This window comes from Acomys minous (assembly GCF_964271855.1).
Source record: "Acomys minous genome assembly, chromosome: 14".
NCBI lineage: Eukaryota > Metazoa > Chordata > Mammalia > Rodentia > Muridae > Acomys > Acomys minous.
In genome coordinates, this window is record NC_140496.1 from 59,169,567 (window position 1) to 59,191,200 (window position 21,634).

The window sequence follows — 21,634 nt, forward strand, 5'->3', positions numbered from 1 at the left end:
CTGGAGGTGGTGAGCGGAGCAGTCACATGACATGAACTCGAAGTGCTTATGCCAGGGATGGCTCAAGCCTCTAATGCCAGTACTGCCCTGGGAAGGCAGAGGCCAGCCCAATCTACAGAGTGAGGTCCAGAACAGACAGACAGGGAAACCTGTCTCAAAATACACACACACACACACACACACACACACACACAAGAATTGGGCAAAACTTTCCTTTAACCATGATCTAACTTTCTTAAAGCACCTTTACTATCTTTTTCCAAAACAATCTTTCAGTTTTTATTTATAATTGTTTTGGGAATAAACTTGCTCATTTTGCTCTCTTAAATCATGATCTGGCCGCATTTATAATCCACTTTTCTTTTTTTTTATTATTATGACTTATTTAGTGTGTGATACGTTGTTATTTTTTCTAAATAATTTGTTATTTGTTTTTCGTTTTTCCTACACAGGAAATATACTATAAAAATGTTCTTAGTGGACTTTGAGTTTGCCTATATTTGTTTAGTTTTGTTACTCTGTAACTCCTACTAGCTAGATAGCTTCTGCCTTTAGCTTGTTTGCTGTCAAGTGTCTCCCTGCCCATCTTTGTTTTATTTGAGATAAGGTCTCCTGTAGCCCAAGACGGCATTGAACTTGTTATATAGCTGTCCTCAAGCTACTGATCCCCCTGCCTTTGTCTTTCAGAAGGCTGAGACCACAGGGCTGCAACCTCACTACGATTCTCCTTTGTAAAGATTAATCATATCAAAGGATGTACAATTTTATAAGTACCCATCTTGCCTTTATTTACAAGTTTTCCTAAACAATATTTTGTTTTAAAATATTTCATGACATTGCAATTTGTTCTTTAACCAGTAAGTTATATCTTAGAGCATTCTTTTGAACTTTCCAGTTAAAAGTTGTGCCATTTTAAACATTTTTTACTATTTATTTGAACATTTCGTGGTCAAAGACAATGTTAAATCCTGGAACTGGCTTGGCTTTTCCTGTGACCTACCATGTATTCATTGTAAACAAAACAAAACAAAATAAAAAAAGAATCACATCATATTTGTTGATGATAACATGGTTTCTTTCCATCTGTTGGGTTCAACACATTCTGTCTTGTGATCTTAGTAAAATCACCAACATTCATACTAAACACTTCTTAAGGGCTTCTATCAGTTTTTTAATAAACATATCAACCTCTTCCAGAATAAACATTTGTATTTATGGACAACCCAATCACTCATTTGTCTTCATTAGTGCTTCTCTTGTAGCCTCATCTCCTTACGTCCTCTTATTTCATCTTGTGGTTTACTGTTTTCTTCCGGATGTCTTTGGAAGAAGAAGGACTCTTCCTTCTTCCCATTCTTCTTCATGGTCTCTAACTTTCCATTCAGCCTCATAGTCTATTGTTTGTTCCTTTGCTTTGTGTGCTTGGCTTCTTTTCATGTTGTTGAGTTGGTTTTTGTTGTTGTTGTTCTTGTTTTGTTTTGTTTTTTTCTTTTGAGACAGGGTCTCCCTATTTAGCCCTTGCTGGCCTAAAACTTGATATGTAAACCAGGGTGGCCTTGAACTCACAGGGGTCTGCCTGCCTCTGCCTCCTGAGGGCTGGGATTAAAGATACATACCACGATACCAGGCCTTTTAGTAGGAGAAGAAATCCCTCCATATTTATTATGAATTATATAATCAGAATTATTTCTGCCATCCTGGTCTGTGTTTCTTTTCACTTTCTTGGCTGTCTGTTGGATTATTGCATTTATTTCTAGAGACAAGGTCTCACTATGTAGCCCTGGCTGGCCTGGGACTCACTTTGTAGCCCAAGATGGAATTCAGTTCACAGATGAATCTTCCTCTGCATCCAAGTGCTGGGATTTAATCTGTTTTTTCTATCCATTCTGCCCTGGGAGCTACGGACCACATTATTATTAGTGTTTTGGAAGTGACACCAACATGTTCTAACACCTACAGGACTGGGCACTTTCCCACAATGCTTGTGTCTATGCATTCTATATAGACAGACTCTGTATGTTTCCTCCTTGCAAAGTGATGAAGATCCTGTAGAAGGTTTTAGGAATACTGTGTCTGAGAAAACTCATGAGGACATAAAGATGTCACACTCTGGAAATGATTGTCAGCTTGACAAGTTCTAAATTTCCTAGGAGACAGCCTTCTAGGTATATCCATGAGGGTGTTTCTAGGGAGGCTTAGCCAAGGTGACTGTGGGCTGCTGTCTCAGAATGAATAAAAAGTAGAGGGCAGTTAGATACCAGCCTCTGTTTCTCTCCTTCCTGAGTCTCTAACCCAGTGACTCAAGGCTCACATGAAGGGCTTTGATTAGAAACATTTGAAACACATTTTTATTGCTAAGAATAATTATTCTTATTGTAGAAATAGTAAGAAGGCAAAAAAGCTATGTGCTTTCATTATAGTGGTGACGTATTATTTAACAGGCTTGGCGCATGCTTTTTTAATAACAAACTGGGAGGTTATGGGTCAGCTGGCAGATGCTGTGTGTGGATGCTGCCCTGTGGGGTATTAATTCATTTGGTGCCTCTTCTAGCAGTGCTACTCTGACCCTCGTGTTCTGTCCTCATTCATTCAGATGCTGTGGGGCCGTCTTTCCTTCATCAGTGCTCTTGTTGCATAAAACTTAGACAAGGCTTCATTCCATTTTGGACAAAAAGACATTTATTTATTATTTGCCTTTTTTGTTTGTTTGTTTTGTTTTTCAAGACAAGGTTCCTCTGTGTAACAGCCATGGCTGTCCTAGACTCACTTTGTAGACCAGGCTGGCCTTGAACTCACAGAGATTCTCCTGCCTCTGCCTCCCAAGTGCTAGGATTTAAAGGTGTGCGCCAACATGCCAGGCTATTATATGCTTTTCAAGACAGGGTTTCTCTGTGTAGCCCTGTCTGTCCTGGAGCTCACTCTGTAGACCAGGCTGGCCTCTGCCTCTGGAGGGCTGGTATTAAAGGCATGTGCCACTACACCCAGCAATGTGCATTTATTTTATTTTTTTAAAGTTATTTATTATCATGTATACAGTGCTCTGCCTGCATCCACACCTGCCAGTCAGAAGAAGGCATCAGATCACATTATAGATGGTTGTGAGCCGCCATGTGGTTGCTTGAAATTGAACTCAGAACCTCTGAAAGAGCAGACAGTGCCCTCAACTGCTGAGCCATCTCTCCAGCCGGGTGTTTAACTTTAAACCCTTTACTTTGATATCATGAAGCATTTAAGTGAAAAAAAAAAAAACTAAAATTAACACTATATATGACACATAGTTAAATTAATATATTGTTAAGTAGAAGGTGGACTTTTGATTCCTATACCCAAAAGCCGAAATATTTTAAATTGACCAAAGCCTATTCTGTGTAGTTAGTCCTTGCTTTTAATCCTATATATTGGGACACACTTGCCAGAAGCCATGGTCTTCTGAAAACAGACAACGCAGCCTGAGGACTGTGTGAAGAAAGGCTTCCTGGACTGATGGGAGGCTAACAGACAGGAGCTGGGACTGTCCCACAGGTGAGGGGGTTGCTGTGTCGCTCTACATTGGAGAGATGTGACTTAGATAATCTAATCTGGCCACAGTAGGTGGAAAATGCATGCAAGAGCAGTGGGAAAGATGAAAGCAAGACCCACTGAGAGAGTTTAAACCCGAAGAATGGCAGACAAAGAAACAAAGTCAAATCCAAAGTAAAGCCAGCCAGAACTCAGAGAGATTATATTTTGCAAATACAATCAGGGTGAAACCGAGAAACACCCCCACATTCAGTCCTAAAAGCCAGACTGAAAGAGTGGAGGCACCCATAAAGGAGGAAGGGACCCGAACTGTGGAGTAGGCTTGTGGTACAAGGTCAATGTCAGGAATGGTGGGGCCAACAGGAACTGCCCTTTTAAATGACTGTTGTCCCTTTAAGATCCTGCCCTCCCCCCTCCCCCTTAACCCAGTCAGGCCCCTGCTGGGTTTCCATGCCCTAATTTACAGTTAACAGCAGAGCTTCTGAGCATGCGCTCAAGAAAGAGCCAGGCTAATTAAAGCTCTCCTGAGGTTCAAGGTATTGCATCTGTGGCTCTCAGCAATGAGTTCCATTTTGAGCATATATTTTCCCCCATCTGACCTCCCATCCCCCACCTCATTTTGTTTTTCCTTAAATCTTTTTCTACCCCAAATTTATAATGCCTGTATCTTCTGTTTACAATCAGGGACGATACACATTGGGTTTTTTTAATAATTAAAAAAATTAGAATAATATTTGGAATATAGTGTCTATCAAATACCCTTTGGTCCATGAGAGAAGAGAAAAGGACCAAGTTTGAAGCCCATGTTAGCCATCGTTATCTTCTTCAGGTGTGAACTGTGTCCTGCCTTGTGTTTCATTCATTGGGAATTTGATGTCCCTCGTGTCTACTGAAATGTGGTGTGTGAGCTATAAGATTGGCGTGTGGTACATATTCTACACCAGCTACGTATACACAGCTGGTCTGTGTCTGCCTTCCTTTCTTTCATCTGAAGAACAATTTCCTCTGCCAAACCTTCATTCACCCTGAGAGAACACTCTACTGTGAGTATGGCACAACAACAGATATGTGTGTAAGTTGAGCAAGAAAAAAAAAACCCAACAAAGCATGTAGCATATATAATAGGAAAGATTGCTCGTAAGGAAGCCAATAGTATTTCCAGGGTAGACGTCCAGGAGAAAAGGTCAATAAAACAAAGGAAGAGGAAAACAGGATTCACAGTCAGATGGATGCCTCTGCTTTCTAAGCTTTTGAAGTAACAACTTTCTTTCAAAAACTATTGTTAAGTTGGTGAAAAATATTAACCGGATCCTAGTTAATGTGGTGAAATTGACCATTTCCATGTCTCGAGCCTTAGCAGCAAAGTGTAAACAGAGCTAGGCTGACATTCAGGAGGTTAAAAGAGAGAAATGAAATATGAGGGAAATTAGCCATTAATTACGCTTGGATTTAGATAGGAGAGTGTTTTGCTTGCTGAGAGTCTAATTTTACAAGTTGTCCAAGAGGCACGGAGCCTAGATAATAGGGCATTCATTTAATTCAACAGACCCATCCTCGAGTCCTCGTCTCTAATGAAAATGCCAGTGCTGCTGCTGTTTCTATTGCTGCTGCTGCTGCTGCTGCTGCTTGCACTGACGTTCTACAACTAGGGGAAAGAGCCTGAAGTGATGAATTCGGTATACTCCTGGGCTCAATAAATTGAGGTTATGACTCAATTGGATGAATGAAAATTTGCCCTGTATAGAAAAAAAAAATGCCTCACAGTTTTCCAGTATTCATATATGGAGATGTACTGGAATTGCTCAAACACCAGTGCAGTCGGTGGAGTGTTGCACAAGGCTGAAAATAATCCACATATCCCTGGGCTGACCTCCATGGGCAGCGATATTTATTGCTTCGGGGAAACAAAGTTCTGTAGACTTCCGAGGTCAGAGTTTGATGTGCTTGTTCTACTTAGGCTCAGAAATAAGGTGCCATGATTTTGAAAAATCTCCCACATTTTCACGCTCCATTGCAGAGTTGCTGATGCAGAGTCACTGAGCAAAGAGCTGGTCTGCTTTGGTGCTAACAACAGTGTGCTCACTTAGATTCTAGAGGAAGACCTCTCCTTCCTGGCAGTACTGAAGGGGATGATCAGGTGAGAGCAAGGAGGAGGAAGAGGAAGTTGTAGTTTAGGAAAACTACAGACTTGCTCTGTTATCTGATCATAAAAGCAGGCCCAAATCAGAACAGCAGTGTGTATAGGAAGGGTATTATCCATTAAGTCTTCACTGTAATGGCTCTTCTCCCTAGGGTTATCTGCTGCAGGAAGAGTGCAGTGGGGCCTTCGCTCCCTACAGTGCAAAGTCATACTGCAAAGTTATGTTAATGCACAATTCACAAAGAGAATTTACATGATTTTCAGAGCCAAAAATTAATCCTTCATTTACTGCCATACGGCTATTTGAGCCAAGAGATCATATTGCATTTTAAACAATATAAACTCATTGTCTTGCTCAGTCTTCAGGGCACCAACTCACTCTCAGCCGAATGGAGCAAATCAAACCCTCCTGTAACTTCTCTCTTCCAACCCAAAACTTTGATTATTCTCAAGGTCATTTTCCAGTTCTACACATAAACTGCTATGACCAAGATTTGTTTTAACCGAAAAAAATTTTTCATAGTTTATTTTGATCATGTTTTTCTTCCCACCTCCTTACTCATCCAATTTGGTCTTCCCCGCCCCGCCCCCCCCCCCCTCAGCAAGGACTTGAGTATTTTAATTTTATTTCGAACTTATTGATTCCTTGTGAACTTCACATCATGCACCCCAATCCCACTCTTCTCCCCCTCCCTTCGTACCCAACCTCCATCCTTGTAACCTCCCCCCAAAGAAAATTTAAAAAATAAACAAAACCCCCCAAACAAACAAACAGACCCCCCCAAAAGAAACCCCACCTTGTTGTGGAAGCTGTAGTGTGTCCCACCTTATATACCCTTTTGTCCACATGCAAATGTTCATCCCAACGAGTTGTGCCTCTGGTTGTAGGCCGCTGGCTTCTGCTACACTCCCAACACTGGAGCCTCACCAGGTCTCCTCTTGGATATCCTGGTGTTGCCCTGTGCCATGGAGATCCTGCAGCTTTGGAGCTACAGGACCAGCTCTTTCATGCACTACAGGAGTTCATAGACAGGGTAGATATTGGGGTGCATCAACTCAAAGCCCTGGATCTGGACCTGGGTGGTACCTGAGTTGGTCAGCCTGTCAGCTCTCCAGTGCTGCCCCAGCAAGTTCACCCAATGCCACAACCAACAAGGGGGTGGAGTGGGGCAGCTCTCCTGCTCTCTTGGCCTCAGGGCCAAGCCACCCACACCTTAGACAGCAGGCCCAGCTGCCCAGACAAGTTACAGCCAGTGAGGGGCAGGGCCGTCTCTTCTGCTCTCATGACCTTAGGGCCAATTCTTATATCTCCTGCAGGTGGCAAGAGGGGGAGGAAGGCATATCTCCCACACCCACACCATCTCACAACAGAGGATGGGCAAGGCCAGCTCTCTAGAATTCATGTCTTCAAAGCCAGCTCTCTCTCTCTCTCTCTCTCTCTCACACACACACACACACACACACACACACACACACACACACACATCACCACCACCACCACCACCACCACCACCACCACCACCACCACCACCAGGGTCAGCTCTGCTGTGTTGCCCAGGCAAGTTGCAGGACTGCTCTCCAGAATGCTGCAGCCAGTGAGGGGAGGGGTTGGCTCTCCTACCCATTCTCAGGACCTTAGCACCAGGTTTCCCTCTTGCAGCAGGTGGTAGTGGGCAGATGGAGAGAGGATCTCTCAGGAGCCCACACCACCTCCCTGTAACCAGTGCTCGCCTCCCTCTGGCTGCCTCTCCTATGTGCTATCTGGGTGAGATCTACCAAGAGGTGGGTCCAGCTTTCTTGGAGTGCCAGAGCCAGTGAGGGGCCTGGCTAGCTTTACCCAGCACTTTGGTATCAACATGGTACCAGGCAGAAGCCCAGATCAGGGACGTCTGCCTGGCATTTGGTGGTAACAGGGGCCACAGACATGTACCAACACACACCCCTGCCACTGCATGGCTGCAGAACCAGACATGGCCCTCAGTAGCAGCATAGGTTGAAACTTCACCATGGCCTCCTGTGGCAGGGCAGGCTACTCACAGGTGGCTGCTCCTCTCCGCCCTTGTGTCTCCAGACCCACCTTTCTTCATAGAGATCATGTCATTCGGCTTCTGTGGTGGTTTGAATAGGAAAGCCCCCCATAGATTCATGTGGATGCTTGGCCCACTATCAGGAGGTGCTGCCTTGTTGGATAGGTGTGGCCTTGTTGGAGGAAGTGTGTCACTGTTGGGGTGAGCTTTGAGGTATGTGCTCAGGCTACCCCTGGTGTGGTACACAGTCTCCTTCTACTGCCTTCTAGATGCAGATGTAGAGCTCTCAGCTCCTTCTCCAGCACCATGTCTGCCTGCACATTGCCGCGCTTCCCGTTATGATGATAATGGACTAAACCTCTGAAAATGTAAGCCAGCCCCAATGGAAAGTCTTCTTTTGTAAGAGTTGCCGTGAACCTGGTGTCTCTTCACAGCAATGAAGCCCAAACTAAGACTGGCTTCTCTTTCTCTCTCATCTCCCCACTACGTATTTGCACACCATAGTGGCTCCCACTGTGAGAAGACCACAAGGCACGTGGGGCCTCTAGGTATCTTCAAATGTCCAGCCCAAAGATTCCAAAAGAAATAAACCCAAAGTTAAACACAGTACAGCAAAACTAACTCAACAGAGTGGTCCAGTCTCATGGTTGAGCCGCCCCCATAGCCAGGTAGAGATTACCAGTAGGCCAACAGTGAGAAGTAAGCGCAGCAGGACACGCCCAGGCAGTTGTGGGCCTCCACTCTGCAGACACTGCTCTTCTTCTTGGGCTAAGCTGCAGCCCTGGGACTCACGGCAACTCACAAAAGTGGCTGGTTTTCTCAAAGGAAGAAAGCATAGGTCCCACTGGTATTTGCATTTGTTACTGGTTCTATTGATGGACAGTGTAATTCACCATTTCCCAAGGAGCAAGCACAGCAACCCAGCTGCCTCCAACTCTCCAGCTCGGCCTCATTTCATAGCACACATTTCGCTCAGCTTCTCTGTCTTCCATTTCTTCACTCCTGCTTGCTCGCTTCTTTCTCTCCCATCACTCCACCACCTACTCAATCCCACCTACTTACTCATGGCCGTAGTGTTGCCTCTGAGTTCCCCCTCCTCCCTCCCTCCCCCCCCTCTCTCTCTCACACACACACACAAACAAACAATAATATACTGACCTCAGAAAAATGGAAATCAAACAAGCAAAGGACAAAAAAAAAAAATGGCCAAAGCAAAAATACCATTGACTTTGTTTTGTGTTGGCCAACTATTCCTGGGCCTGGGGTTTGCCTTGGAGTGTGGTTAATATACCCAGAGAGACTCCATTGGAGGAAACTGACTTTCCCTTTGCCCACAGGTATCATCCACTTTCCTCTCTCAGTGTTGGGACCCCATCTGTCTTGCGCCTGTGCAGGCTTTGTAGGTGCTGCCACAGCCTCTATGAATTCATATATGCATCAGCCCTGTTGTTTCTGGAATACACTGTTTCCCTGGGATCAACCATCACCTCTGGTTCTTAAACTCTTTCTGCCTCCTCTTATGCACAGATTCCCTGAGCCTTAAAGGAAGGGCTTGGATGACGACATCACCTTCAGGACTGAGTGCTCCAAAGTCTCTCGACGTCTGCACATTGTCTATTTGGTGGAGCTCTGTTAGTTCCCATATGCTGCAAGGAGAAGCTTCTCTAATGAGGTATGAGCGAGGCACTGCTCTATGGGCATGGCATTAAGAATCATTTTATTGTTATGTTCCCATAACAGAAAAGTAGTATTAACTTTCTCTCCCCGGCCCACCAGCTATCTAGTCTCAGGTTCTTGGCCACTTTAGCAGTGTCAGGTACGGGTTCCATGTGATGGAGTAGACCTTAAAGCCAATCAGAAGGTAGTTGGTTATTCCTATAACACGTGTGCCACTATTACACTGCTGTGTCAAGTCACTGTTGTAGGTCAAAGGGTTTATAGATGAGGATATGGCTTATTGCCTTTTCTCTTCTGATAGTGTGCAGAGTACCTTCCAGTACCATGAATGCTAGTCTGTAGGGGTGAGGCTTCTAGCTAGGCACCAGTTGGACTTACTTCTACATTTTTGATGGCATACGTATTGTCTTCTGCACTACATGGCTAAGATTCTTCTTCACATTTTTCTTAGATCCTGGGACCTTTTGTAAATCTATGAAAACAGTAGGTTTTTGTTTTTTTAGAAAAAGTAAAGACACAGGACAGAGTGATCCCAAACAGACCAGCATGATTCGAATATGATGCTTTTAACTTTTTCTTGGCATTTATTGTTATATGTATGCACGCACAGCATACATGTGAAGTTCATGGGGTATCAGTTATCTTCCTTCCACGCATGGATTCCTTGGAACAAACTCAGTGGGTCAGGCTTGGAGGCAAAGCATCTTTACCGGCTGAGCCTCATTGACTTGGAAGAACTCCATATTTTTAAGCAGTCACTGAACTTAACCCCACATTACATACACATGTAAGTCTGGGGTCTGGCTGATGGCTTGTTCATTAAAGACCCTGCCCTGCAAGCATAAAGGGCCTGAATTTGGATCCCCAAAACCCACATAAAGGCCACAGTTTAATGCCAGCAGGGAAGAGCATGAGTACCCTTACACATAAATCACGTAATGGACATTAAATAAGATGCTCAGAATGGCTAGTGAACATATGGAAAGTCACACAGCAAAGCCATAAATGAAATTACCATCTCAAAAGTGTGTGTTTCCACCCCTGTGCACTATCATAGGCCACTCTCAGAATCCGGCTCTCATCTGTGGACCACTTTCTCCTCGTACACGTTATCTCAGTATTCTGATTTCTCTGTCAGGAGAATCAGTGTTTTTGTGTCCCCCAGTTCCACAATGATTTTAGGGTTCAGACATGGGTAAAAATAAGGGCTTTGCCATGTCTCCTAAGCCAGAAGCCCTAGCTAGGCCCATATACTAGCTCCACAATGCAACCACAGACGCAAACACAGGCAATGATCTGGCCTATTGTGTTTGAAGCCAGAGAATGGAATTGTGTTTGTCAGTGTCTGCGGAAGGTTATTCCTTACGTAATGGCCACTCCGCCTCTGGCCTAGAAAGTGTTACATCTTCTGACCTGCTTACTATAAGCCTAGCACATGGCTGGTTACAATTCCCACCACCTTAAATGACCTACAAAGCACTAAATGCTGTTCAGTCCCTTTGCTTACTGTGTGTAGCACTTTTTGCAAGCAAAATAGTCCGTGTTTTCACTTGAGGCACGTGGAAACTTTCAGATGGGTGATGAGCGCGGAGCTGGGCTGTTAATGATGCATCCTTAGTCTCTCTGTCCAGTGACATGTGATGTCTGCCACTGTCAGTGTCCTGGTGACCATCTTTCTCTTCCTTTCTGCCATCCTTACATGGTGGATACATTGTCTGTTGAGGATGAAATGACACCTAAGTTGGCGGGAGGCGGGTGGTGGTGGGGAGTGACAAGGAAGCCGATATTTTAGCAACAAAACAACTGTAGCATAAAACAAATTTGTAGCAATGCTAATTAGAGAGTTGAAGTAAGTCATTTGTTTTTATGTTTTATTTTTCTCTTGGCTCTTTTCAGCTGTATTTCTGAGGCAAAAAAAAAAAAGCTATCTGTTGCAAGGAGATGGTTGTCTCTTAAAACAACATATAATGGAAAGATGTTGGCTCTGTGTTAATTTTGTTTTTAATTTGTTAGATATTAAGTTGCAAGCTGATAACTAAACATCACTTAAGCAGAGAGGTTTTTCACATAATGAAGTGGCTTGCACAGGGGGGGAGGACGGTCTGAGAGAAACAGCCTGTTTGCTGTCAAGTATAGAAGGGCAGGATGAATTTATCCCCAGAGTTCTTTGCTGGCCCTGCCAACAGGTGCCCAGCTGGCACTGGATACAAGCATGACAGCTTGACGCACTCAACTGAGACCCGTGTTTCCATTTTCCTTCAACCAGGGAGTAGCTAAAAACATGACCTCTAATTCCCTTACTGCATGGAGGACATAGAGAAGTGAATGGGTTTCCAGTTAAAGGCCTTAAGTAGGGATATCTTCAGTAATTTTTAATTTTGAAGTTTAGCGTTAGAATAGGTTGAGAGTCCCTTATCCGAAATACTTGGAACCAGAAGCGTTTCAGGATTTCTGATTGTTCTGTTTTGTTTTGTTTTGTTGTTCAGATTCAGGAATTTATACATAAATGATGAGATGTTTTGGGAGGAGACCCAAAGCTGAACATGAAGTCTATTTGTATTTCATACACACCGCACACACAGCCTGGTGGTTATTTTATGATATGCCTATTGTCTTTTGACTAGCCTGCCTCATAAGGCCAAGTGTAGGATTATTTCTTTGTGACTTTATGCAGCCCCCACTCCCCCCCCACCCCCGCGTCCTGAAAAAGTTCATGACACCTTGTGAACTACAGTGACGTGTAGATTCTGAGTCCTTGGCCATGTGAACAAATTCATAAAAGCTGACAGTCTTGGAGATTTCAAATTTGGAAATTTAATTTTAGGATCAAAGTCAAAGTCTATGTATTTTTTAATGAGACCTGTGCCCTGGGGTGCAATTCATATGCAACTGAGATAAGATTCAGCCCTTCCTTGGGTTTAATTTGACTTAAACTCAACATTGCTGCCGTATGCCGTATGCTCACAAGTAATTCAAATTAGCCCTTGAACATGAATATTTTCTTCCTAATTGATATCTCTCTTTATTTTAAGCATCTCTTATTTAAAGCAAGGAGCTGGTGAGGTGGCTCAGAGGGTAGAGATGCTTTTAGCACAGGCCTGGCAGCCTGAGTGTGATCCACAGAACACACACAAAGGTAGAAAGAGAGAGAGAACCAACTCCAGAAAACTTCCCTCTGACCTCCACACATGTGCCATGGCACATGTACACACACAAAAGAAAGAAAATGCACATTAGGGCTGGGTGTGGTGGTGCATACCTTCAATGCCAGCATTCAGGAGTCAGAGGCAGATTTCTGAGACTTGCAGGCCAACCTGCTCTACATAGCAACTTCCAGGCCAGCCAAAGCTTCAAACTGAGGTCTTATCCCAAATAAATAAATATAACTTAAACCAGCGCAGGGAGGCCAGTTAGGGTTCTATTGTTGTGAAGAAGCAAAATGGCCATGGCAGCTCTTGAAAAGGAAAGCATTTAACTGGGGTTGACTCACAGTTCAGAAGTTTAGTCCATTATCATCATGGTGGGAAGCAGGGCAGCATGCAGGCAGACATGGGACTGGAGAGGGAGCTGAGCATTCTACATCTTGATCTGCAGGCAGCAGAAGGGGACTGTTGTATGTCACACTGGGCATAGTCTAAGCAAAGGAGACATCAAAGCCCACTGCTGACATGTTTCTTAGTTACTGGGCCTCTAGCTCCCGATACTTTGGGCTATTCAAGAAGAGAAAGGGAACAGAGGTGACTGCCACTGCCCTTTAATCACAAGGTCCTCTCTCCCCTGCTGTGATGCCAGTCCTCCTTCTACGTGTTCCTTGAACACATGGAGCTCACTCTCCATCTGCCCTTGTGTGTGAGACCTTCCCTCCACCTCACCTCTACAATGCAAATGCCACTTTAAAACCTAGCGTTTACTAATTGCTCAAACCCACTGGCTTTGCAGTGACATTTTCACATGCCTGTATTGTGTCTTGCTCATCCTTATCTGTCCCACTCCTACTTTCAGGGCTTTTGTGAGGTTTTGTTTGATTTCTGTTTGTTTTATTTTGTTGCTTGGTTGGTTAGTTGGTTTTTTTTGTTTTGTTTTGTTTTGTTTTTGTTTTTTGTGACAGGGTCTCACAATGTAGACCTGGTTGTCCTAGAACTCACAAAGATCTGCATATCTCTGCCTCCTAAGTGCTGGGATTAAGGGCGTGTAACACCATCACCGGTCATCTTGTTTCCTTTATGCTTCTACATACTAGAGAAAACATATGCCATTTTTCTATATCTAGCTTATATCACTTAACACAGTCTACTTTAGTCCCACTCACTTTCCTGTAGGGACATGATCACTTTCTTTTGTATTATAACTAATACAGCATATTGGTATCCACTCGGCTATTGACTGGCACTAGGCTGATTGTGAACAGAGCTTCACTGAACACAGACGTGCACGTACTATTCCTGACTTCCTTTCACATGCTCAGGAATGGGGTGGCTCTGTCATACTGCAGGTCTGTTCTCTGTGTTTTGAAGAACCTCCAAACTGATTCCCATGGTGGCTGGACTAATTTACACTCCCACCAACAATGTATAAGATACTTTTTTCTTCAAATCCTCCCCAGAATTCATTCATTCATTTGTTTGTTTGTTTTCAAAGTAGCCATTCTAACTGGGATGAGATGAAATTTCAATGTATATATTTGTTTTTTGGGGATGGACTTTTGCTCTGCACACAGACTGGCCTCAAACTAGCAGTCTTCCTGTTTGAGCCTCCCGAATGCTGGGAACGAGTCCGTGATGGCTAAATATACTGCGCATTTCTTCATATATTGGCTCTTTGTATTTCTTCTGCTGCTAAGTGTCTGTTCAGATCACTCGCCCATATTTTATTGGCCTTGTTATTTTTGTTGTTAAGGTTTTTATATTCTGGATATACAAGTACCACTTCCAAGGAGCCTCTTTCTCTCTGTGCTGGCACCTCCCACAGTTGGCCATTTTATAGCTGTCTCCTTTATTAATCAGTAAATAAGGCAAGGACTAAATCTACAGCATTCACTGTTATGTTGCCTGGTGTCTAGCATGGTGCCTAAGGCATAGTTGGAACTCATCACGAATTTGCTGAATAAATGAATTAATATTTGTCATAAACAAGAGCTGATAGTTTTACTAATTATCTGTTAAACCAAACATGGCTGGAAAAAAATAAATTGGAATATTTTGACTGTGAGAGTAGTTTGTCACATGAGCTGTAGAAGTAAAATTTCAGTTTAACTTGGTTAGATTTTATTAGAAATGGCACAGGCTTTGAGAGAGGGGAAGAAGGGGAGGAAAGGTTAAAAAAATATGAGGGAGCAAGTGCCAGGCAGGATGACTAACCCTTTTACCTGCATTCTCAGGAAAACTTAGACATTTTTATATTCTATGTTTTAATCCTGGAAATATTTATATGTTTGCAGCAAAAAAACCTGCTATCTTTCAAAGTGAAGTTGGCCAACCCACTGGGGCCCCGTATTAACTTTTTATCGCCGAAATCTGGGGACCTGTTCTTTAACACACAGTCCTTGTGGGGGACAGTCAACATACAAACGCTAGCTAGGCCCCCTCCAGCAATGTGCAAACTCTGCCAGAATGAAACTTCGTGTGCCAGCCACCTATGTAGGAGCAGGCCTGCCTGGATCCCCGGGAGCTCTCCAGCCAGAATACGCAGCAGGGGCCTGACAAGGGACATGAATGCTGCCTGGTGGGTTTCCATCTTACGTGGCCTCGTTCCTCTTCACCATCTTCCTATTTTTCATTTTGGAATATGGGTGCACACACTCTGTGCCCATCCCGCAATTGTATCTTGGAGACATATAACCTATTTACTTTTCAGGCAGACTCATGGCTCAGTTTGTGTTGTGAGAGATGCTGGAAAAGTTAAGGCTGCAGAGACTGTAGGGGATCAAACGCATCTGGCAGTGTGAGATGTCAACCGTGAGCCTCGGAGACCAGGGGCAACCAGGAGACCTCGGAGACTTGATGTCCGTAGCGGTGCGGTGGGGAAGCAGTGGGATGTGCAGGAGGTAGAAGTGTGAGGGATGCGCTTTCCAAGGGAGTTCTGAGACAACCACTCTTTCCACTTTCTCTTCTGCTTTCTGGCCATGAGAAACTAGAGACCCCAAAACCATGAACCTGCTTGATCATGATCCTGAGCCCCTAAAACTGTGGCCAAAAGAAATTTTTTAATAAGGCAGCTGTCTCGGGTATTTTGTTAGGGTTCGAGGAAAGTTACACACTTTTCTAACACCCTGGGGGTCTCTATTGAGCTTTGGCTTTATGCTCATTGTCCCGTGCTTCGTTCAGCGTCTGTGGCAGGGACTGTGAGTCTGCAGTATACTACCAGGCCTCCCCCCTTTTCTTTGAAATCTTTGCAGAAGTCTCTTTTGCATAGTTGTCGCATACTGCATGCCTACAAGACCAGCATCAGGCGTGTGAAGCCAAGGTCTGCCACTGGTGCGCTGTTCTGGGGCCTGCCTGTACCTCAGCTGCGGTGGCTTCTGGGTATCAGGCTAGACAAATACAAATATTCCAGGGAAATGATTCCTGAGGTGGTCCTGGGTATGCAGGGCATCCTGTGGCTTTTTTATAAATGGGTTCAGTCCTAGCAAGTCTTTGAAACGTCTGAGGCTGAAACTCAGCATGTGAGAGACTCTGGGTTCAATCCTCGGTACTGAAAAAAAAAAAAAACTCTAAAACCAATTAGCATTGCTGTCCCTTTGGACTGCGTGAGTGGGATGGTCATGGGGAGTTGTGTGATGGACTCCTGACATCTTTTCCTACTGTTCCCAACATAGATCACTTGCCTGTTCTTTACCCCTTCTAGCACTTGCATCCTTCTTGGACACATATTTATTTGCATGAGCTCTGCTTTTTGTCAAGGGCCAATTTAAAAAAATAAATCTTACCACTTGTCTCCTCTTTGATCCAAATAATCAGGCTTCCTCCAGCTTGCTCCTCCACGCTCTTCCAAAATCTTCCTGAAAGCCAATGCTGTAGGCTCCTCTGTCATCAAGAATATCAATAATTAATGACCTCACTGTTGGTAACCAACACTATATTGGTCAGCTCCCTGTCTCTCTAACACAATAGAGGAACTAGCTGACAAATTATAGAAAAGGGTTATTTTGACTCACAGTCACATTTTGAACCTGGGTTGGGTGACAAGGTCTCATGCGGTGGCCCAAACTGTCCAGATTACAACTATGTATGGGGCTGGCCTTGAGCTTGCAGCAATCCTCCTGTTTCAGCTTCCTGAGTGCCTTTCTTTTCTTTCTGTCTTATATGTTGAGTTAGGGAGCAGGAAAAAAAAAGAGAGAGATGCTGGGTTGAGGACCTGGTGGCTGCTTGGCCCAGGATCTATCAGCACTCCTAGTCAGATACTGGGGGCCTGAAGGATTCCTGGACAGCTACTGGTCCTCAGCCTGTGTTGGAGGGCTGAAGAGGTCAGGCTCTGGGGTCAGTAAAGGATACACCGGCAGCAGTAGCAGAATTCTGATGGGGGTAGATGCAGCCAGATCCTGTCAGCAAGAAGCAAAGACAGGAGGCACTGAGTGTTGGTCAGACTCTGTGTATCTGGGCCCCCAGCCAATGTGTGGCCCACTCTGGAGGTAGAGTCTCCTTCCTCTCCATTTGTCCTTCCTGGAGATGTCTTCGGAGACCTGTTGTCCAGGTCCTGATGCCTTCACTGTTGTCCAGAAGTCTCACCCAGATGACCAGTCTTTAACACATGTCCCTTTGGGGGACAGTCACCATCTGAACTACAGCAGAGCATCTTCCGTTTTCCAGTGACAGCTAGTATCCCTTGTTACTCACTCCTGTTTCGACTTGGGTGGTCACGTGGCCTTCTCCTTCTCTACACACCTGCAATAACACCCTCACTTTCATTTTTTTCTTACATTTAGGATCCACCCAGATAATCCTGGATACTTTCCCCACACCAAGCTGGTATAGCTTTACCAGCATCCTTGAATTACCAAACATGCAAAAGCCAGTGGTAATATTCTTGGGTTTGAGAGCTTAGAAAAACAGTTACATTTGAGGCTCACCACCTATTCTATGAAGGCTCCATTCCAAACTTGATCTATCAGATTGCCTTCTTAAATGTTTTAAATAGACACTTGTTTGTTTGTTTGTTTGTTTGTTGTCTTTATAATTGATCTTTGGGGTTCTAGAAACTATGCCAATAAACTTTGGCTCTAAGTGGGCTCATTCTCCTGTCCCCCAAACTGTTTTCATAAGATAAAGTGCACTGTGAGCCAACAGAACAATTTCAGCTTACTGTTGCCACATCAGGGGAAGCCGCACAGAAGGGTTGCTGCAATTGGCTAAGTGAGCCAAATAGCTCGCTGCTTACACAATCAGAGAAGTGAGCAAACCTCCGGTGACACTGAAGGTTGGTTCACAGCCTTGTTCCATTGCACTAGCTCTGCTAGGCCAGGAGGGGAAGCACTCTCTCTACCTCTGGCACAGATAGAAATGGTTGCAGGGTCATCAAGAGGTCATAAAGGCTTGAGACATCAAACTGATTGGAGGAATCCAGGCTGAGATGGTGCCTTCAGAGAAGCTGGAGCACTCAGCTGTGAATGTTGTGTAGTCCTCAAGGCATTGCTGGAGTGTTTAAAACCGCTGGCAGGAGAAGACTCTGACTGGGTTGTTTGGCTGACAATCCTTTTGCTCAAGGCAGCCAGGGCAGCAAGGGAAGACCAATAGTTATGGAGTCAAATTGTTGCATCTCCCAACATCTTTCCTTATTTGCAGGAAAATGAACATCAGAAAGTGTTTAGAATAAAAACCTAAGGAAATCATCACGCACACTAATAGTGATTTTAACAGCTGTTAACAGTGCTTTGACAATGCCCCCAGAGAAATGTAGTTCCCTCTTATCTGTCTCCACTTACTACAAAGAAAAATAGGCATGCCTATGTGTGGGGAAAGTGATATAAATACTGAGTTAAACTTTTGTTTTTATAATGTACTTGATGATACTTATAATCATAAATTTAGACACTACTTCATTTTGTGACACTACCCTAGAATAAACTATTTCAATTTGTTTCATAGAACAATATGGTTCTCTCCATTTAAGTAAGCTTTTGATGCTTTCTCATGTATGTGTGTGTGTGTGTGTGTGTGCACATGTGCATGCACACATGCATGTTTGTGTGCTCATGTGTGTGTAGGTACACATGTCTGTGCTGGTGTTTGCCCTTGCATGTAGAATCCAGAGGACAACTTTAGGTGTCTCTCTCCAGGTACCACCCACTCCTGCATGGTGACACAGTCCCTGGCTTGGAGCTCGCCAAGTCAGGCTAGGCTGTCTGTCTTGAAGGCTACTTCTTCCCTCACCGCATTTACTGCTTGAAGATCATAACTAAGGCATGAGAGGCAAGGTTTCTTATTCTTCATGAGAGAGAGAGTAAGCTTCATTTATTCCCTCAATTTTATCCTAGGGATGCTAATGAGCTAAGAGATTGATAAACTGGCCAAACCATCAAACTAAGCAGTAACAAATAAAGTCAAGACAGAAAAAGTTAATAAGAAAAGATTTTAGTGACTTAGAGAAAAGTATAGTGTGGCGGTTTGAATGAGCCTAGCCCCCACAGGCTCATATACTCGGTCCTCAGTTGGTGGAGCGATTTGAGGAGGATTGGGAGGTGTGGCCTTAGTGGGATAGGTCTGTCACAGGGACCGGCTTTGAGGCTTCAAAAGCTGCTGATCATCCCCAGTGCCCTATGCCTCCTGCATTTGTTAGAGACATTCTCTCTCCACTTTCCAGGTCACCATGCTTCCCCTCCACCACCATGGACTCTAACCCCCTGGAACTGTAAGCCCGATTAAATACTTTCTTTTATAAGTTGTCTAGGCCCAGGGTCAAGTTAATGTCCTAACTCTCTGCCAGGCTGGTTACAGTTCCCCACTTGCTGTTCTAGAGTCTCTGACTTGAGGTAGAATATGTCTGTGTCTGAAACAAATACAATAAGCAGAATGTAAGTCGGGGCCAAGGCCAGAGCACATTTAGTTAGAGCTGGGTAGCCACGCATAAGAACAACTTGCTATAACGTCTTGGGTTTTAGTTGCTTTTAGAAGGGCTGGCCTTTCACTATAGCTCCTGTGTCAGGCATTGGGCCATCCCCGAAGCAGGGCTTCAATTGCTTGGTTGCCATTGTTTTCTTCCTTGATTTTCTTTTTCTTTTCTCTCCTTTTTTTCAATCCTAAGTTTTTGTTTTTTGGTTTTTTGGTTGTTTTTTGTTTGTTTGTTTGTTTTTCGAGACAGGGTTTCTCTGTGTAGCCTTGGCTGTCCTAGACTCACCTTGTAGACCAGGCTGGCCTCGAACTCACAGTGATCCGCCTGCCTCCCGAGTGCTGGGATTAAAGGCGTGCGCCACCACGCCCGGCTAAGTTTTGATTAAATGTTAGACACTGGCTGTAGAAGAACAGTGGGTAGTGAGATAAATAGCACATATGTCCATAAGTAGGCGGGCGTCTTATTCTAACAGGTTATCCACACAGATGGTTGAAGTAATCTAGTCAGAAGTGAGCCAAGTTTCCTCCCTTTGGTACAAGGCAAGATTTCTCCTCAGTCATGAAACCCCAAGCTAATGCCATTGACTTAGAGAAGATGCTCCCCAAATCCAACACTAGCAAGTGTTGGGGATCGAAAATATAAAAGTCAAATTTAAATTTAAATCAACAGCAACAATGACAAGAAGCCCACTGAAAAGATATCAGAGCAGCTACGAGGAGACCATAAAGACAGGCTTGATTTTGCTCTCCAGAACTGAAAATTAAATTACCACTGTTCACCAGTCAGATTAGCCAAAATTGAAACATCTGAATATGTGAGGTAGTGACGATGGAGACAGAGGAATGAGGGACTGAGGTGTGAATTTGTGAGCCGGTACTGGCATTTGGCGAAATTACTACAAGTGTCTCTGGTTAGAGTCTTACCTAGAAGCACTGCCAACCACACAGCAGCCTCTCTGTAAATGCATATTTAATGAAAACATAAAGGTAGCATTGATCACATCAGTGATTGTAACGACTAGAGTTGGGATGAGTCAGCCCTCCGTTACTAAGACCCCAGGAAGGAAGTTGTGTTCAAGGGATGTGTTTGATGGTACCAGACATCCAAGGATCTCAGTGTGCCCAGTAGTCAGTGTGCCCTACATGCTAATGTAGTTAGCCTCAGATGGCTGCACAGCATCTATTTTACCCAGAAGATACTGTCAGGTTAAGCTGGAGATCCTTCAAGCAATAAGTCAGAGCTGGGCTTGAACTCCAGCATCTGGCTCCTGCAGCCAATCACTGATCTCCAGGATTTTGGACCACCTGCCTTCTGTATCATGGTGCCCGCAGCGCACCTGTCCCACCCACAGTGTGCGTCCATTCACTCCTTCTCTGGCAGCCTAGTGTTGCCGACCTTGTCCCTTTTTAAAGGTCAGCATTCCACCTCATCCTCCAGTACACAGAAGCGTACTTCAACCCAACCCCCTCCTCCGCAGTGCCAGAGTCTCCCACAGTTTCTGCAGGTCCCAAGTGGAGAGCTAAGCCTCTACTTTCTAGTCTGCTTGGGACACCTTTTCAAATACGTTGGAGTGGTGCTATGGTGGCCCGCTTGAGATCCCTTTCCTCTGGGCCGCAAGCACATCCAGCCTTACCTGTATCTTTCAGAGACAGTCACAGGGATGTGGGTCACTGTAACAGACTGTGATACAGTCGTCCGTCAGAGATCGCTTACATCATAGAGCAGTTGTTCCTAACGCCAAGCCATCCAGCCTTCATATGTCTTTATTCTCTGTTGCAGTGCTGCCTGGGAAATCAGAATGCCTACTTAGGTAGAATTGTGTCCAATGAAGGCCCCAGGTCCTAGCCAAATACTTAAGGGCTCTGCGCATGCGCTTGGTGGATGTGTTTCCTAATTTAAACGCAAACACCTGCGGACTCATCACTGAGCGCTCCGTGGCCTCAGTTGTGCTAAGAACCCCTAGTTCACTCCATGGCTTCCCTGAGAGACAGGCAGAACTCCAGGGAGGTGGAGCCTTCCAGAGAGGAAATAGTTAAGGGCTGCCAGGCTGGGATTCAGTTCCAAGTCTTTCAGCTTGACTACCTCAAAATCTTCCATTCTTTTTTTTTTTTCCTCCTTCTGATTTCCATGTTCTAAATTGCCAGTTAATTAACCTCTATTTAGAGGTACATTTATGCATTTAACTTCCCTTTTTCACCCCAAAAGCAAGTTACCTATCATCTGAAAT

At 44.4% G+C, this 21,634-nt stretch overlaps 1 long non-coding RNA gene across 1 annotated transcript; it reads right to left on the reverse strand.

The window, feature by feature from the left end:
* Positions 1–12,766: 12,766 nt before the first annotated feature.
* On the reverse strand, positions 12,767–21,434 carry LOC311583651. Its single transcript, XR_014774624.1, has 3 exons — positions 21,041–21,434; positions 16,289–16,385; positions 12,767–12,951 (listed from the first exon to the last, which is right to left on the reverse strand). It is a non-coding gene; the product is annotated as an uncharacterized lncRNA (long non-coding RNA).
* Between the last annotated feature and the right edge of the window lie 200 nt (positions 21,435–21,634).